Raw genomic sequence first — 15,356 nt, forward strand, 5'->3', positions numbered from 1 at the left:
TGATAGCTAGCTGGTTACTTTGTGAGGATTGTTAAAATCCTTGATCGGTTCTTGGTTTGGTTTGGTTTCGTAAGATTATCACTAGTTGTTCTGGTTACGATAATCTATTTGGTTCAGTTTGGGTATCGATACATTAGTTTGGTTTTGGTAGGCCTAAGTTCTTGGTTCGAGTGCACATATTTGTTCCGTGTTTTGTTTGTTTTGTGTTCCAGACTGAAAATGGTAAGTCGGAAAATGTTGTCTTGTTTTAGTTGCAACAGTGACTCACGATTGGAGGATTCTTGTCTGGTTCCTCCGATTGGGACTCCCCTTTATGACCTATATTGCAAATTTGGAGTGGGTCCTATATCCTATAACGAGGTATGGGTCCGTTATTGTAAGAAGGATGGTGTCCTTAGTTGGCCATTACATGGTAGTTTTGAGCCCGAGATCCTTGATAATTTAGAAGCGAAACTGTTTAGTAAGAAAGCCCGGCCGGCAATGTTTGATTCTTTCCGTTACTGGCGAAAGGAATCTAAACAGAGAGAAATGAAAAGGTTGAAGAAAGAACAAAAAGAGCAAGAAGAGTTAACTCTAGAGCAAGCAACTAAACAACTGCAAGATAATGAGTGCGAAAAGGCTATAGACGTAGCAATTAGAGAGCATAATTTAGCGATTGACAAGTGCTACCCTGCCTTGCCATCGAAAACGGCTAAGATACTGGAGAATCCCGAAAACGATCCTCTGTTGTCTTATCTGTTACGTTCACCTCCACCGTACGCACAAGGTGCTGCGGCCCAACTTGTACCGAATGTTCAATTGCCGGTTGCTGGACAACCTGGTGTTCTTGTTCCTCAGAATCTAGTTCCTGTACCTCCTGTGGTTAATATGAATGTTCCTACGGCTCCTCCTCTTCCTGGGTTGCCGACTTCTATACCTGTATCTGTCTCGCTTACACCTAATACTTCACAAACTATTTTCATCGATGCTCCTACTGTTTCGCAATCTGTTCCTACCTCTACTGTGTTCTCTACGTCTGCGAGTATGTTAACTCCACTTTCTGTACGTCGAAAAATAACTGATTCTGTTGCTAATATTCTGTCTCCTTTATATAAATCCTTAATTAAGACTCCTACTTCTGATTCAGTTCAGAGACGTAGTCAGCTACCAAGTACTGAAGAACGGGGAGTTTTAGATTCCACGGCTCTCAGATGGATTACGAAAGTTAGAAGATATAATACGAGAGATGTATTAGATACGTTTATGCAGTGGAAGGAACCAACGCAACGATACGTCTTTGATGAGATGTGCTCGTTGTTACGTGAGGAAATAGAGGAAGATGATGTCGAATCAGACTTGGAGGATTTAATTAAGGTGCAAAAAGAGTTTGCTGCAGGAATGATAGTAGGTGATAATATACAAGAGGCGATGGAACTTATTTTGAGTTTTAGGAATGATCCATCTCTTCGTTCGCCGAGAGATTTAGAGAAAGGTAAAATGAAGCTAAGTCGCCAATATCCTATGAGGGAGGTTCCTCCGATTTGGCGCGAAGCTGTGCAAGCTGATGCGGTTGCTGGTATTGCAGCTGCTCCAGCACAGTTCCAACGAGTGTGGATACACATTCCATGGAAGCGAGCTGAAGTACTAGCAGTGAAACAGGCCTTACCAGATCCGCGTAAGAATCCGGCAGGATATTACAAGGAATTGACACAGACAGTTGAAGCCTGTATAATGAATTTGGCAGACATTGACATGCTATTTGGCAATGTAGTTCCACAACCAGTGTGGGCTAAAATTCGTAGAGAGGATCATCAAGCAGCCTTAGGTGGTGATTGGGCAGCTATCACTGCAGCAGATGGTCAGCAAACGGGTGGTGCAAAACCGGAACCCCTAATTGCTAATCTTCCTGGTAGAATAATTGACTTAATGAAGACTCTAATGCCTGCGTTGCGTGTTAATTGGGATAAATTATCCGCATGCAAGCAAAAGAAAGATGAAAGTGTCTCCGACTTCTTCACGAGGTTCGAAGAGACTTTTGTAGATCATAGTGGTCAGGATATGAGCACTGAAGGAGGACAGAGATTGTTTGTCGATAAATTTGTGCATAATTTGTTACCTGAATTATGCAATAAATTAAAGGATTCAGAGAGTGCGTGGGCTGTATCTACAACAGCGCAAATACTTGCGACTGCGCAGTACTACGAAAATAGGGATAAAGAGGAAAAGGAGAAATCAGAGAAGAAAACGAAAGATTTAAAGACTAAAGTTCTTTTACAGCAGGCGTATCCGCCTCGCACGAATCAGACTAATATGCAACAGAATTCGTATCAAAGGACAGATTATAGTTCAACAAGGCCTCAATATCAGTGGAATCAGTGCGCGTACTGTAAGAAAGAGGGTCACTACAAGAATGAATGTCCGATTTTAGCGCAAAATAATGCAGCAGCAGCTCAGAGAGGTCGTGGTGGTTTTGCGCAGAATACTAGAGGTCGAGGGCGAGGTGCTATGCCTCCGCAAACGAATGATCGTCCCTCTAATCACTTTGATCAACGAATCGTACAATCAGCTCAACAGAATAGATCTCAGCAATATCTTGTTGAGGATTATTGTGAAATTGATGAGGGATTCCAGCAAAATGGGTACTAGGACAGCCATGGACAGAGAGAGGGAGTAGTATCAGTTCCAGTGGATCAGAGTGGGCCTTATGTCGCAGTAGCAACATCAGGTGTAGTCGAACCGTTTCTGTTGGATACTGGTGCCGCAAAAAGTTCTATAATTCATGCGAAACTCCCTGGCGCACCTTTGTCTGGCTCAACGAATGTTTCCGTAGGTTTTTCAGGCGCCCCTGTTTACAACCCGATATCTAATCCTTTGTCTATTTCTGTTGGACCATGCCAATTGAAAGCACCCTTGATTTTGACGACAGGTTGTAATGAAAATCTGCTTGGTTTAGATTTGTTAAAACGACTATATGCGACATTGTACTGTTCTCCGGATGGAGTACAGCTTACTTTGGGTAAAAGACTCACTTCTCCGATGTACTTGTCAATGGACGCACTCCCGCCAGAGCTGCGCTCACTCCCTGATTCTCTTTGGGCGACTGGTCCTAATGATGTAGGCCTTTTGGAAATACCACCGTATGTAGTAACTTTGAAAGCAAATATAAAATTTCCCAGAATTCCCCAATATAAAATATCGAGTGAAGGAGAACGTGCACTTTTATTGATTGTGCAAGATTTGATTAAGAAAGGTGTAGTTGAAGAAACTCGAGGAAATGTTTGTAATAGTCCTGTATTGCCAATTCTGAAACGAACTGATCCTACTAAGCCTCCAGTATATAGGTTTGTCATAGACCTTAGAGAAGTTAATAAGATTGTGGTTCCGCAGTTTCCTGTGGTTCCAGACATTACTGCCTTGTTAACATTGATTCCTGCTACAGCCAATTGGTTCTCAGTCATCGACTTGAAGAATGCCTTTTTCAGCATTCCGATAGCCGAGGAAAGCAGGGATATTTTTGGCTTCTGTCTAGGAGGTCGAAGCTTCAGATTTAAACGCGCTCCACAAGGCTACTGTGAGAGTCCATCTATTTACAGTCAAGCATTAAAAAGTCAGCTAGATTCTTTTGTCCTTCCTCCAGGTTCTGCACTAGTACAGTATGTAGATGATCTTTTAGTGGCTGCCGATGACAAGGAAACTTGCAAAGCAGCTACAGTATCGTTGTTACATCATTTGTCTGATTTGAATCACAAAGTATCACCTTCCAAGATGCAATACTGCTGCCAAGAAGTGACCTACCTAGGTCATCTCTTGTCAAAGGAGGGAAGGAAGTTGACCCCAGAAAGAATAAAAGCAATTACGCAAATGAGTGTTCCACGCACACAGAGAGAAGTACGTGCCTTTTTAGGTATTACCTCCTACTGTAGGCAGTGGATTCCAAATTTTTCTCTTTTAGCGAAACCATTGGTAGCTTTGACTGGGAAAAATGTTCCGAGTCCGGTGCCATGGTCTGATGAATGTCAAGAGAGCTTTACCGAATTACGAAAAGCCTTGTGTTCAGCTCCTGTATTGGGTACACCTGATTACAGTAAACCATTCACGCTCTACGTTCACGAGAGAGAAGGTTGCGCGTTGAGTGTCCTGACACAGAAGTTTGGTGATAAACAACGCCCTTGTGCGTATTTCTCATCAACATTAGATCCGGTAGCTAGAGCGTTGCCTAGTTGTTTGAGGGCTACAGCGGCAGCTGCGGCTTCCATTCGGCAATCTGCTGGTTTGGTGATGAACAATATGCTAGTGGTCATGGTTCCTCATGCAGTGGATACACTCATGAACCGAACGAAGACACAACACCTTACCAGTGCGAGATTATCTGGTTACGAATTGACACTACTAGCGAGTCATATTCAGATCAAAAGATGTAATGTATTGAATCCAGCAACGCTGTTGCCGACTGATCAAGAGTCGAGTGATTCTGAGCCACATGACTGCTATTTTAAAACGGAGGAAGAGACAAAAGGACGCATAGACCTTAAAGATACTCCGTTATCTGATCCGGATGGTACGCTATATGTGGACGGGTCATGTTTTAAATTGGAGAATGGTGATGTGACTGCTGCTTATGCGGTGACGACTTTGAAGACGATTGTGGAGACTGCAAGAGTGAGTCAGAATTCTGCCCAAGCAGCAGAATTAATAGCTCTAACGAGAGCATGTGTTTTAGCTGAGGGAAAGAGAGTGAATGTGTTCACAGATAGTCAGTACGCATTTGGCGTGGCCCATAGTTTTGGCCGGTTGTGGAGAGAAAGAGGTTTCATTACGTCCCATGGGACTAAGATTCAACATGGTCAGCTAGTTAACGACTTGTTGGAATCTCTAACCTTGCCGACTGAAGTTGCAATTGTAAAGTGCAGTGCTCATAAAGCAATCACGGATGATATTGGACGTGGGAATGCTTTTGCTGATGAAATTGCTAAACAGACAGCTAGAGATGTGATGAGTAGAATGTATGTTGCAACGTCTGCAAGATGGATCGCTGAGTCTGGGATGTGTGAAGATACAATGGAAAGTGTGAAGGAGATTCAGAGAGAAGCGACTGAGGAAGAGAAACGTGTATGGAGAGAAAGTACGGGCAAGTTGGACTCGAATGGATGTTGGATTGATTTGACAGAGCAACAACGTTGGATGTTGCCGGATGCGTATGTGCTTGCAGTAGTGACAATGGCGCACGGAGTAGCGCATATAAGTTCTAAAGGTATCTGTAAAATGTTGGCTCCGGTCTGGAAGAATGATGGGATCAGTAAGTGTGCAGAGAGAGTGGTGAAAAATTGTATGGTGTGCTTGATGCATAACCCTGGCAAGGGAACTCCAACTCCAGCTGGTCATTTCGCTCCTCCTTCCTGTCCCTTTGAAGTGATTCAGTTAGATTTCATTCACATGGAACGCTGTAATAACTTGAAATACGTCCTGGTGGTGGTTTGTGCTTTTTCCAGGTGGATAGAAGCATACCCACTGAAGGACAATACCGCCTTATCAACTGCCAAAATCCTTCTCAAAGAATATTTCCCTAGATTCGGTATGCCACGGATTGTATGGTCAGATAACGGAATTGAGTTTATAGGGAAAGTTATGCAGAGTGTATGTGCAGGCCTAGGTTTGAAACAAAAATTTCATAGTGCGAACCATCCCCAGTCAGCTGGTCTAGTGGAGGGTTATAATGGTACCCTCAAGTTGAAGATGGCCAAAATACAAGCATCCACAGGTTTGGCGTGGCCAGACGCACTTCCTTTGGCCTTGCTATCAACGAGAGCAACAGTGCATTCTAGAATAGGGCTTTCTCCATACGAGATTGTGTTTGGCCGCCCGGCAAATATCTGGGGTGTTCCAAGGCCTAAACAATTTTGCTCCATTGAATATCCTATGTTGATAGACTACCTTTACGACTTGACTGCTAAATTGAGTCTTATTCATCAACAGGTTTTCGATGCACTACCAAAGCCTCCGGAGAGTCCAGGGCATCAACTGAAACCCGGTGACCAAGTGATGGTCAAAAACTTCGCGAGGACAAAGAATCTTCAGCCTCGCTACATCGGTCCCTTCCAGGTCCTGCTGGCAACGAGGACAGCCGTGCGTGTTGCTGGCCGCAAGAACTGGATTCACGCTTCTCACGTAAAGCGTGTTCCGTTGCCGCTGCCTTACGACGACTGGGTGAAGAAAGGAATTGGTGCCTCCGAATCTGAAATCACCCCGAAATTTATCCCTTTCAGTGATGCCGATTTGATTACTGACACTTTGAAACCTGACTCTCCTCCTGAGAAAACTCCTTCGAACATTGAACATTTGTCTTCAGCATCAGAAGAAACTTTGTTATCTGCGAACTTAAACTCTGCAACAGCTGCTAGTGATACACTATTTTCCGATCAAACAGTACCAGCGAAGAAGAGATACAACCTTAGAAGCCATAAAAAGGACTAATAAAGCAGGCAACTGCATATTGTAATTCTGAGATATATATATATATATTGAACTTTTGCTTTTCAGCCAGGAAGTTTGCTATTGTTTATTGTTTTTAAATTGCCTTGCCGTCTGGGTAGCCGTAGGGTCGTGGCTGTGTGCCTAGTTTGAATTTGCAGGGGTCTGACACAAGGTCGATCTTTCTGTTGGTTTTGGGAACTCCCAGGGCTGACAGAGGCATTTTCATCTACGTACACATCATCAGTGGTCGCGAGCGGATTGTAGAAGATGGAGCTTCCTGCGCTGCAACGAGAAAATGTGATTTATGTTCGCAGAAACAGACTGTACAAAATTCTTCGTAGCAAATGCTTTTTGATACAATGTGCCGTTACATTTTTGATTATTTTAGCAACATTGATGGGTGGAATAGCCTTTAGTATAAATCTGATTTTTGTGCCAGTTACTACAGTACCTCCCCTTGATCCTGTTACTTCTACTGTTTCTTCTGTACACTCTTTTCACTCGTTTCCTGAACATGAGCAAGTCCGACGCTCAGAGTTCATTAACAACACTTTTGTACAGCTCTTGCACCAACACCAACTGGTAGTTAACACTACAGACTGCTGGGTGTGTGGCTTAATACCCCACACTATGGATAAAGGTATTCCCTATCTGGTTTTGCCTTTCAGCTACAATGGATCATTTCAGGCCCTTCAAACCATCTTTGCTTATGCCCTTGAGACCTATCCTCCACGTCCACCACGTTCCACTAAATATAACTCTGCCAACAAAGCTTTAGTCCAGGGAATTATTGACATGATCAAGGATGTCAATAATACTCCATCATACCCTAGAGACGAACTACGAGTGTATTTGAGTTGGAATACTTCAGACTATCGCCTTAGTTTAGGAGAAAGCAAGCGTAAAAGCTCAACTCCAATCTGGGTCGTACCTCACCGAGGTCAGGTCTGTTTGCAAGGTAATGGGAGAAATCCGAGAGCTCAGCTAGGGAGGAGTGAGTGCGTTGAGACTTATGTGTTTCCGGCTAACTCTTCCCCTGCCTTCCTCACTGCTAGGGGTACCTATTTCATTTGTCGAGACCGAGCTTATACATGGTTGCCTGCTGACTTTTCAGGTTCATGCTATATTGCTCGATTGTTGCCTCCAACATACACTGCTTCATCTGATTACCACAGAACCAGAGTAGCGAGAGGTGTCTTCAACAAAGAAGATACTGCTGGTCAGGAAGCTGGAGACTTTTTCAAAGGCTTCCTTCCGTTTTGGGGGCCTATGGCCAATAGTAGAAACATACGTCAGCTAACACGGGTAGTTGAATCTACTATTACCGAAACTGCTGGTGCCCTTAGCAACCTGACAGCTGAGCTTCAGGCGGATAGACTCATGACGTTGCAAAACCGTATGGTTTTAGACGTTATCCTTGCAGACCGAGGTGGGGTATGCAGAATGATCCAATCGAGCTGCTGTGTCTTTATTCCTAATAATGCTCCAACAGTCTATGAGGCGATCTCTAAGCTACACAAGATTTCCGACTCTATACATGTAGACAAGGGAAACTGGTCCTTTATGGAGTGGGTTTGGACTCTGATCTCAGTGTGGGGATGGAAGGTTCTAATGGTCATTGGTGTCATCTTAGTATTCCTCTTCTCATGCTGCCTAATTATCCAGTGTGGTCCAGCCCTGTGTAGCCTTTGTGCTGCAACCTGTTTTAGGAAACCACCTGCGTTTGGAGAAAAGGCACGAGAAAGGATGATGGTACAACAACATGTCACTGACCTGATGAGTATAGAACTAGACTCTGATATAGACTGAGTAATTGCCTATGTAAGGGCAAAAGGAGGGTCTGAGGTTCCGTGACGATTTGAACCCGTGTTTTCAAGTTTGTCGGAAATACATAATATTAGTATCAGCGAACCGCAAATGATCCATTTAGCATAGCCTGGTGTTTTCGCTACGATACGAGCAAGAGCACTCCTGTTATGAACACATTTCTGATCTACCCATGGCATCCATCTTAGATCATGGCCGCCATTTTGTGTTTCCTTGCCCTCACATATGCAATAGCCTCTGATCACTTCATTTCACTCCATTTTGATTAAGGACACGTAGCCTTAGCCGGAGATTCACCTCTTACATGACACGTACACCTTAAACCAGATCACGCTGAAGCTGCATGACTCGACAAAGGCTGCCTCCTCTGCCCGAGGCCAGCCCACCTGAACTGGTTCTCGTGTCCATTGTCCCGATCATGATTAGGCGGCCGAAGCCGGTAGCCTTGCCCATTTACAACCCACAAACATCTCTTATCCCGCTTTCCTATCTTCTGCACCTGGCTCTGCTCCTTTCCTTCTGGGCCTTTATTAGGGGGAGGTAACGAACTATACGATGAGGCGGTCCGGCTCTTGAATGCAATATTGACAAGGGATTGTGATGGACTAGTGGGAACCCCTCTTCGTGATGTTTGGCATCAGATATTATCGACAGTTCCTGTGTAACGCCAAATATTTATTGTTTAGGACACAAAGGTTTGGGGAATGTACTGACATGTGAAATATTTGCCTGAAGCACAATTTTTGGTATATAAGGAGCAACCCTCAATGTACAAATCGAACAGTCTTTTAGATTCTGCCCGTGTGTAGATTCTGTGATTTCTGTGTCCCTGCAGTAATAAACCTTTGGTCTTTGACGCCACCATCGAGAAGCCCGTGTTTCTGTTCATTTGCGCACCAAGGCAGGTGGAACTCCGGGGTCTTTGGGTGTTGTTCCCTGACACCTCTGGACGGAACCAAAAAGTCCAGAACTCCACCGGGTACTTTGCCACTCTGCGGCCCGGAGGAGGGAGCCCCGGATGCATGGAAGGTGTTGCCCGGGCATCGCCCATCTGGTCCACAGCAGGGAACCACCAGCCCCGGGAGGGTGTTTGGGCATACCCTTGCACCTACTAATCCGGAGGAAAATTACCCCCCTTTCTTGTAATCTGTGCACTCGAGGTGACAGAGGGGACCCAGGGCGCAAACGTGCCCGACCTCCTGGAGCCCTGGCTGGGATCCGGGAGGCGAATGGCACCTCATAGGGACTTCCAGGGAAGTCCGGCCATCTAGTCGCCCCATAGGAAAGCATTGCGGGCGACCAGATGGCCGAGGCGAGAGGGGCGACCAGATGGCCGGGACCGAAATGACGCCAATCTGACTGCCCCGGGCCTGCAGGGCTCTGGGGCTGCAGGGCTCCGGGGGCTGCAGAGCTACAGGGCTCCGGGGCTGCAGGGCTCCGGGGCTTCAGTCCTCCCCGGGCCCTGATGGACCCTCTGTCCCGGGCGCCCCAGACCCCCCTGGCCGGCTCACAGGACGGAGGGGTATTCCCGCACCACCGGGCCATGCCGGATGAGGCTGAAGCCCCGGGCCCGGTCCCAGGCCCGGCTCCCAGACCCTAGGCCAGGCCTGGGAGAGCCTCCCCTGGGCTGCAGGGCTCCAGGGCTCCAGGGCTCAGGGGCTGCAGAGCTCTGTGGGCAGCAGGGCTTTGGGGCTGCCGGGCTCGGGGGCTCCAGGGCTGCAGGGCTCGGGGGCTCCGGGGATCCAGGGCTCATGGGCTCCGTGGCTGCAGGCATCCAGGGCTGCAGGGCTCGGGGGCTGCAGGGCTCCTCGGGGGCTCCAGGGCTCCCGGGCTCCGGGGCTGCAGGGCTCCGGGGCTCCAGGGCTCTAGGGCTCCAGGGATCCAGGGCTGCTAAGCTCCAGGGCTCGCAGGCTCCAGGGCAGCAGGGCTCCAGGGCTTGGAACCCATGGAGCCCGTCCCCGGTACTTTGCAACTCTGCGGCCCGGAGGAGTGAGCCCCGGATGCATGGAAGGTGTTGCCCGGGCATCGCCCATCTGGTCCACAGCAGGGAACCACCAGCCCCGGTAGGGTGTTTGGGCATACCCTTGCACCTACTAATCCGGAGGAAAATTACCCCCCTTTCTTGTAATCTGTGCACTCGAGGTGACAGAGGGGACCCAGGGCGCAAACGTGCCCGACCTCCTGGAGCCCTGGCTGGGATCCGGGAGGCGAATGGCACCTCATAGGGACTTCCAGGAAAGTCCGGCCATCTAGTTGCCCCATAGGAAAGCATTGCGGGCGACCAGATGGCCGAGGCGAGAGGGGCGACCAGATGGCCGGGACCGAAATGACGCCAATCTGCCTGCCCCGGGCCTGCAGGGCTCTGGGGCTGCAGGGCTCCGGGGGCTGCAGAGCTACAGGGCTCCGGGGCTGCAGGGCTCCGTGGCTTCAGTCCTCCCCGGGCCCTGATGGACCCTCTGTCCCGGGCGCCCGGACCCCCCTGGCCGGCTCTCAGGACGGAGGGGTATTCCCGCACCACCGGGCCATGCCGGATGGGGCTCAAGCCCCGTGCCCGGTCCCAGGCCCGGCTCCCGGACCCTAGGCCAGGCCCGGGAGAGCCTCCTCTGGGCTGCAGGGCTCCAGGGCTACAGGGCTCGGGGGCTGCGAGCTCTGTAGGCTGCAGGGCTTCGGGGCTGCCGGGCTCGCGGGCTCCAGGGCTCCAGGGCTCGGGGGCTCCGGGGCTGCAGGGCTCAGGGGCTCCGTGGCTGCAGGCATCCGGGGCTGCAGGGCTCGGGGGCTACAGGGCTCCTCGGGGGCTCCAGGGCTCCCGGGCTCCGGGGCTGCACGGCTCCGGGGCTCCAGGGCTCTAGGGCTCCAGGGATCCAGGGCTGCTGGGCTCCATGGCTCGGGGGCTCCAGGGCAGCAGGGCCCCAGGGCTTGGGACCCATGGAGCCCGTCCCGGGTACTTTGCCACTCTGCGGACCGGAGGAGGGAGCCCCTAATGCCTGGGAGGTGTTGCCCGGGCATTGCTCATCTGGTCCCCAGCAGGGAACCACCAGCCCCGGGAGGGTGTTTGGGCATACCCTTGCACCTACTAATCCGGAGGAAAATTACCCCCCTTTCTTGTAATCCATGCACTCGAGGTGACAGAGGGGACCCAGGGCACAAACGTGCCCGACCTCCTGGAGCCCTGGCTGGAATCCGGGAGGCGAATGGCACCTCATAGGGACTTCCAGGGAAGTCCGGCCATCTAGTCGCCCCATAGGATAGCATTGCGGGCGACCAGATGGCCGAGGCGAGAGGGGCGACCCGATTGCCGGGACCGAAATGACACCAATCTGCCTGCCCCGGGCCTGTAGGGCTCAGGAGCTGCAGGGCTCCAGGGCTCTGGGGCTCCGGGGCTCTGGGGCTCCGGGGCTGCAGGGCAAGGGGACTGCAGGGCTCCACAGCTTGGGGGGCTGCAGGGCTCGGGTTCTCCAGGGCTCCAGGGCTCCAGGGCTGCAGGGCTCCGGGGCTGCTGGGCTCCAGGGCTCCGGGGCGGCTGGGCTCCGGGGCTCCAGGGCCTGGGACCCATGGAACCCGTTCCGGGTACTTTGCCACACTGCGGCCCGGAGGAGGGAGCCCCGGATGCCTGGGAGGTGTTGCCCGGGCATCGCCCATCTGGTCCACAGCAGGGAACCACCAGCCCCGGGAGGGTGTTTGGGCATACCCTTGCACCTACTAATCCGGAGGAAAATTACCCCCCTTTCTTGTAATCTGTGCACTCAAGGTGACAGAGGGGACCCAGGGCGCAAACGTGCCTGACCTCCTGGAGCCCTGGCTGGGATCCGGGAGGTGAATGGCACCTCATAGGGACTTCCAGGGAAGTCCGGCCATCTAGTCGCCCCATAGGAAAGCATTGCGGGCGACCAGATGGCCGAGGCGAGAGGGGCGACCAGATGGCCGGGACCGAAATGACGCCAATCTGCCTGCCCCGGGCCTGCAGGGCTCTGGGGCTGCAGGGCTCTGGGGGCTGCAGAGCTACAGGGCTCCGGGGCTGAAGGGCTCCGGGGCTTCAGTCCTCCCCGGGCCCTGATGGACCCTCTGTCCCGGGCGCCCCAGACCCTCCTGGCCGGCTCACAGGACGGAGGGGTATTCCCGCACCACCGGGCCATGCCGGATGGGGCTGAAGCCCCGGGCCCGGTCCCAGGCCCGGCTCCCGGACCCTAGGCCAGGCCTGGGAGAGCCTCCCCTGGGCTGCAGGGCTCCAGGGCTCCAGGGCTCAGGGGCTGCAGAGCTCTGTGGGCTGCAGGGCTTCGGGGCTGCCGGGCTCGGGGGCTACGGGGCTGCAGGGCTCAGGGGCTCCGTGGCTGCAGGCATCCGGGGCTGCAGGGCTCGGGGGCTGCAGGGCCCCTCGGGGGCTCCAGGGCTCCCGGGCTCCGGGGCTGCAGGGCTCCGGGGCTCCAGGGCTCTAGGGCTCCAGGGATCCAGGGCTGCTGGGCTCCAGGGCTCGCAGGCTCCAGGGCAGCAGGGCTCTAGGGCTTGGAACCCATGGAGCCCGTCCCGGGTACTTTGCCACTCTGCGGCCCGGAGGAGGGAGCCCCGGATGCCTGGGAGGTGTTGCCCGGGCATCACTCATCTGGTCCCCAGCAGGGAACCACCAGCCCCGGGAGGGTGTTTGGGCATACCCTTGCACCTACTAATCCGGAGAAAAATTACCCCCCTTTCTTGTAATCCATGCACTTGAGGTGACAGAGGGGACCCAGGGCACAAACGTGCCCGACCTCCTGGAGCCCTGGCTGGAATCCGGGAGGCGAATGGCACCTCATAGGGACTTCCAGGGAAGTCCGGCCATCTAGTCGCCCCCATAGGAAAGCATTGCGGGAGACCAGATGGCCGAGGCGATCCTAGAGACCAGATGGCCGGGACCAAAATGACGCCCAATCTGCCTGCCCCAGGTCTGTAGGGCTCGGGGGCTGCAGGGCTGCAGGGCTCGACGGCTGCAGGGCTCCAGGGCTCGGGGGCTGCAGGGCTCCAGGGCAGCAGGGCTCCGGGGCTCCGGGGCTGCTGGGCTCCAGGGCTCGGGGGCTGCAGGGCTCCAGGGCAGCAGGGCTCCGGGGTTGCAGGGCCCGGGACCCATGGAGCCTGTCCCGGGCTCTTCCCCACGCCGCGGGTCGGAGGAGGGAGCCCCGGACACCTGGGAGGTGTTGCCCGGGGCACATCCCATCTGGTCCCCGGCAGGGAACCACCAGCCAAGGGAGGGTGCCTGGGCATACCCTTGCACCTACTAATCCGGAGGAAAATTACCCCCCTTTCTTGTAATCCGTGCACTCGAGGTGACAGAGGGGGCCCAGGGCGCAAACGTGCCCGACCTCCTGGAGCCCTGGCTGGGATCCGGGAGGCGAATGGCACACCATCGGGACTTCCAGGGAAGCCCGGCCATCTAGTTGGCCCCATAGGAAAGCTTTGCGGGCGACCAGATGGCCGAGGGGAGAGGGCCGACCAGATGGCGGGTGGTTCCCGCACCCCAGGGCCTGCCAGAGGGAACCCGAGCCCCGGGCCCGGTCCCAGGCCCGGCTCCCGAACCCTAGGCCAGGCCCGGGAGAGCCTCCCCTGGGCTGTAGGGCTACAGGGCTCAGGGGGGGCTGCAGGGCTTCGGGGCTGCCGGGCTCGGGGGCTCCAGGGCTGCCGGGCTCGGGGGCTCCAGGGCTACGGGGCTGCAGGGCTCCTCGGGGGGGCTTCAGGGCTCACGGGCTCCGGAGCTGCAGGGCAGCAGGGCTGCAGGGCTCCGGGGGGGGGCTCCAGGGCTCCGGGGGCTCCGGGGCTCCGGGGGCTCCAGGGCTGCAGGACGGAGGGTTATTCCCGCACCACCGGGCCCTGCCGGACGGGGCCCAAGCCCCGGGCCCGCTCCCGGTCCCTGCTTCTTAAACCCTAGCCAGGCCGGGGAGAGCCTCCCTTGACTCGGATGAACGCCTGGAACCCCGGCCGGCTTGCAGGACGGGGAAGCTCCAGCAAACCCATGGCCGGCCGGACGGAGCTCAGGCCCCCGGGCCCGCTCCCGGTCCCTGCTTCCGAAACCCTAGGCAGGCTGGGGAGAGCCTCCCTTGGCCCCGATGAACGCCCGGAACCTCGGCCGGCTTGCAGGACAGAGCTCAGGCCCCAGGCCCCAGGCCCCTGGCCCCAGGCCCCAGGCCCCAGGCACCAGGCACCAGGCCCCAGGCACCACGCCCAGCCTACCAACCCTAGCCGGGCCCGGGGAGAGACTCCCGGCGGACCCCCCTGTCCCCAGGACCCAGACCCTGGGCCGGAACCAAGGAGGGTTAAGCCCCGGCCACATCCTCTCCCGACGGCCTGCCCGGGGAGCCCATTTTTGTCGACTATTAGTGGGGGCTTACAGAACCTTGGGGGAGGACAAAAGTTGGAGTTAGCCCGGCCGCCAGCCCGCAGGGCCATCTGGTCGCCCAGCCCGCAGGGCCATCTGGTCGCCCAGCCCGCAGGGCCATCTGGTCGCCCCCCTGCCCGCAGGGCCATCTGGTCGCGCAGCCAGGCGACCAGATGACCCGGGACGACCCAGCGCCCGGACGGCCCGGGAGGCTGCCGTACCCAGTCGCCCTTGCAGTCCAGCGAGGGTGGCCAGGCGCTGCTGCTGCTCGCCTCACTGCTCGACTTGCCCATGCAGCAGTGGGAAGGGGAGTCAGGCGGCCCAGGCCCAGGCCATCTGGTCACCCTGCCGACCCGCAAGGGAAGGTGTGGCCCCCATCCCCACACCCCGGTGGGGCAGGGACGGGAGGGGGAGGCCCCCGTCCCGGAGGGCACGTGGTGGAGGCAGCCTCCCGCAGGCCCGCGTTACCCCCTCCACATCCCTCCCGCTGGCCAGGCGGCAGAGGGACCCACCCCTGGGTGTGGTGGAGGGAGGCTTCCGCGGGCGCCCACGCACGGAAAGAGACAAAAGCTTGGCTCAGAGGATGACTTTCAATAGATCGCAGCGAGGTAGCTGCTCTGCTACTTACGAAACCCTGACCCAGAATCAGGTCGGAACTCCCGGGCCACCGACCTTCCCGCCGTGTTGAATCCTCCGGGCGGACTGCACGGACCCCACCCGTTTACCTCTCGACGGTTTC

The sequence above is a fragment of the Lissotriton vulgaris genome, chromosome 11 (genome assembly GCF_964263255.1).
Source record: "Lissotriton vulgaris chromosome 11, aLisVul1.2, whole genome shotgun sequence".
NCBI classification, from domain to species: domain Eukaryota; kingdom Metazoa; phylum Chordata; class Amphibia; order Caudata; family Salamandridae; genus Lissotriton; species Lissotriton vulgaris.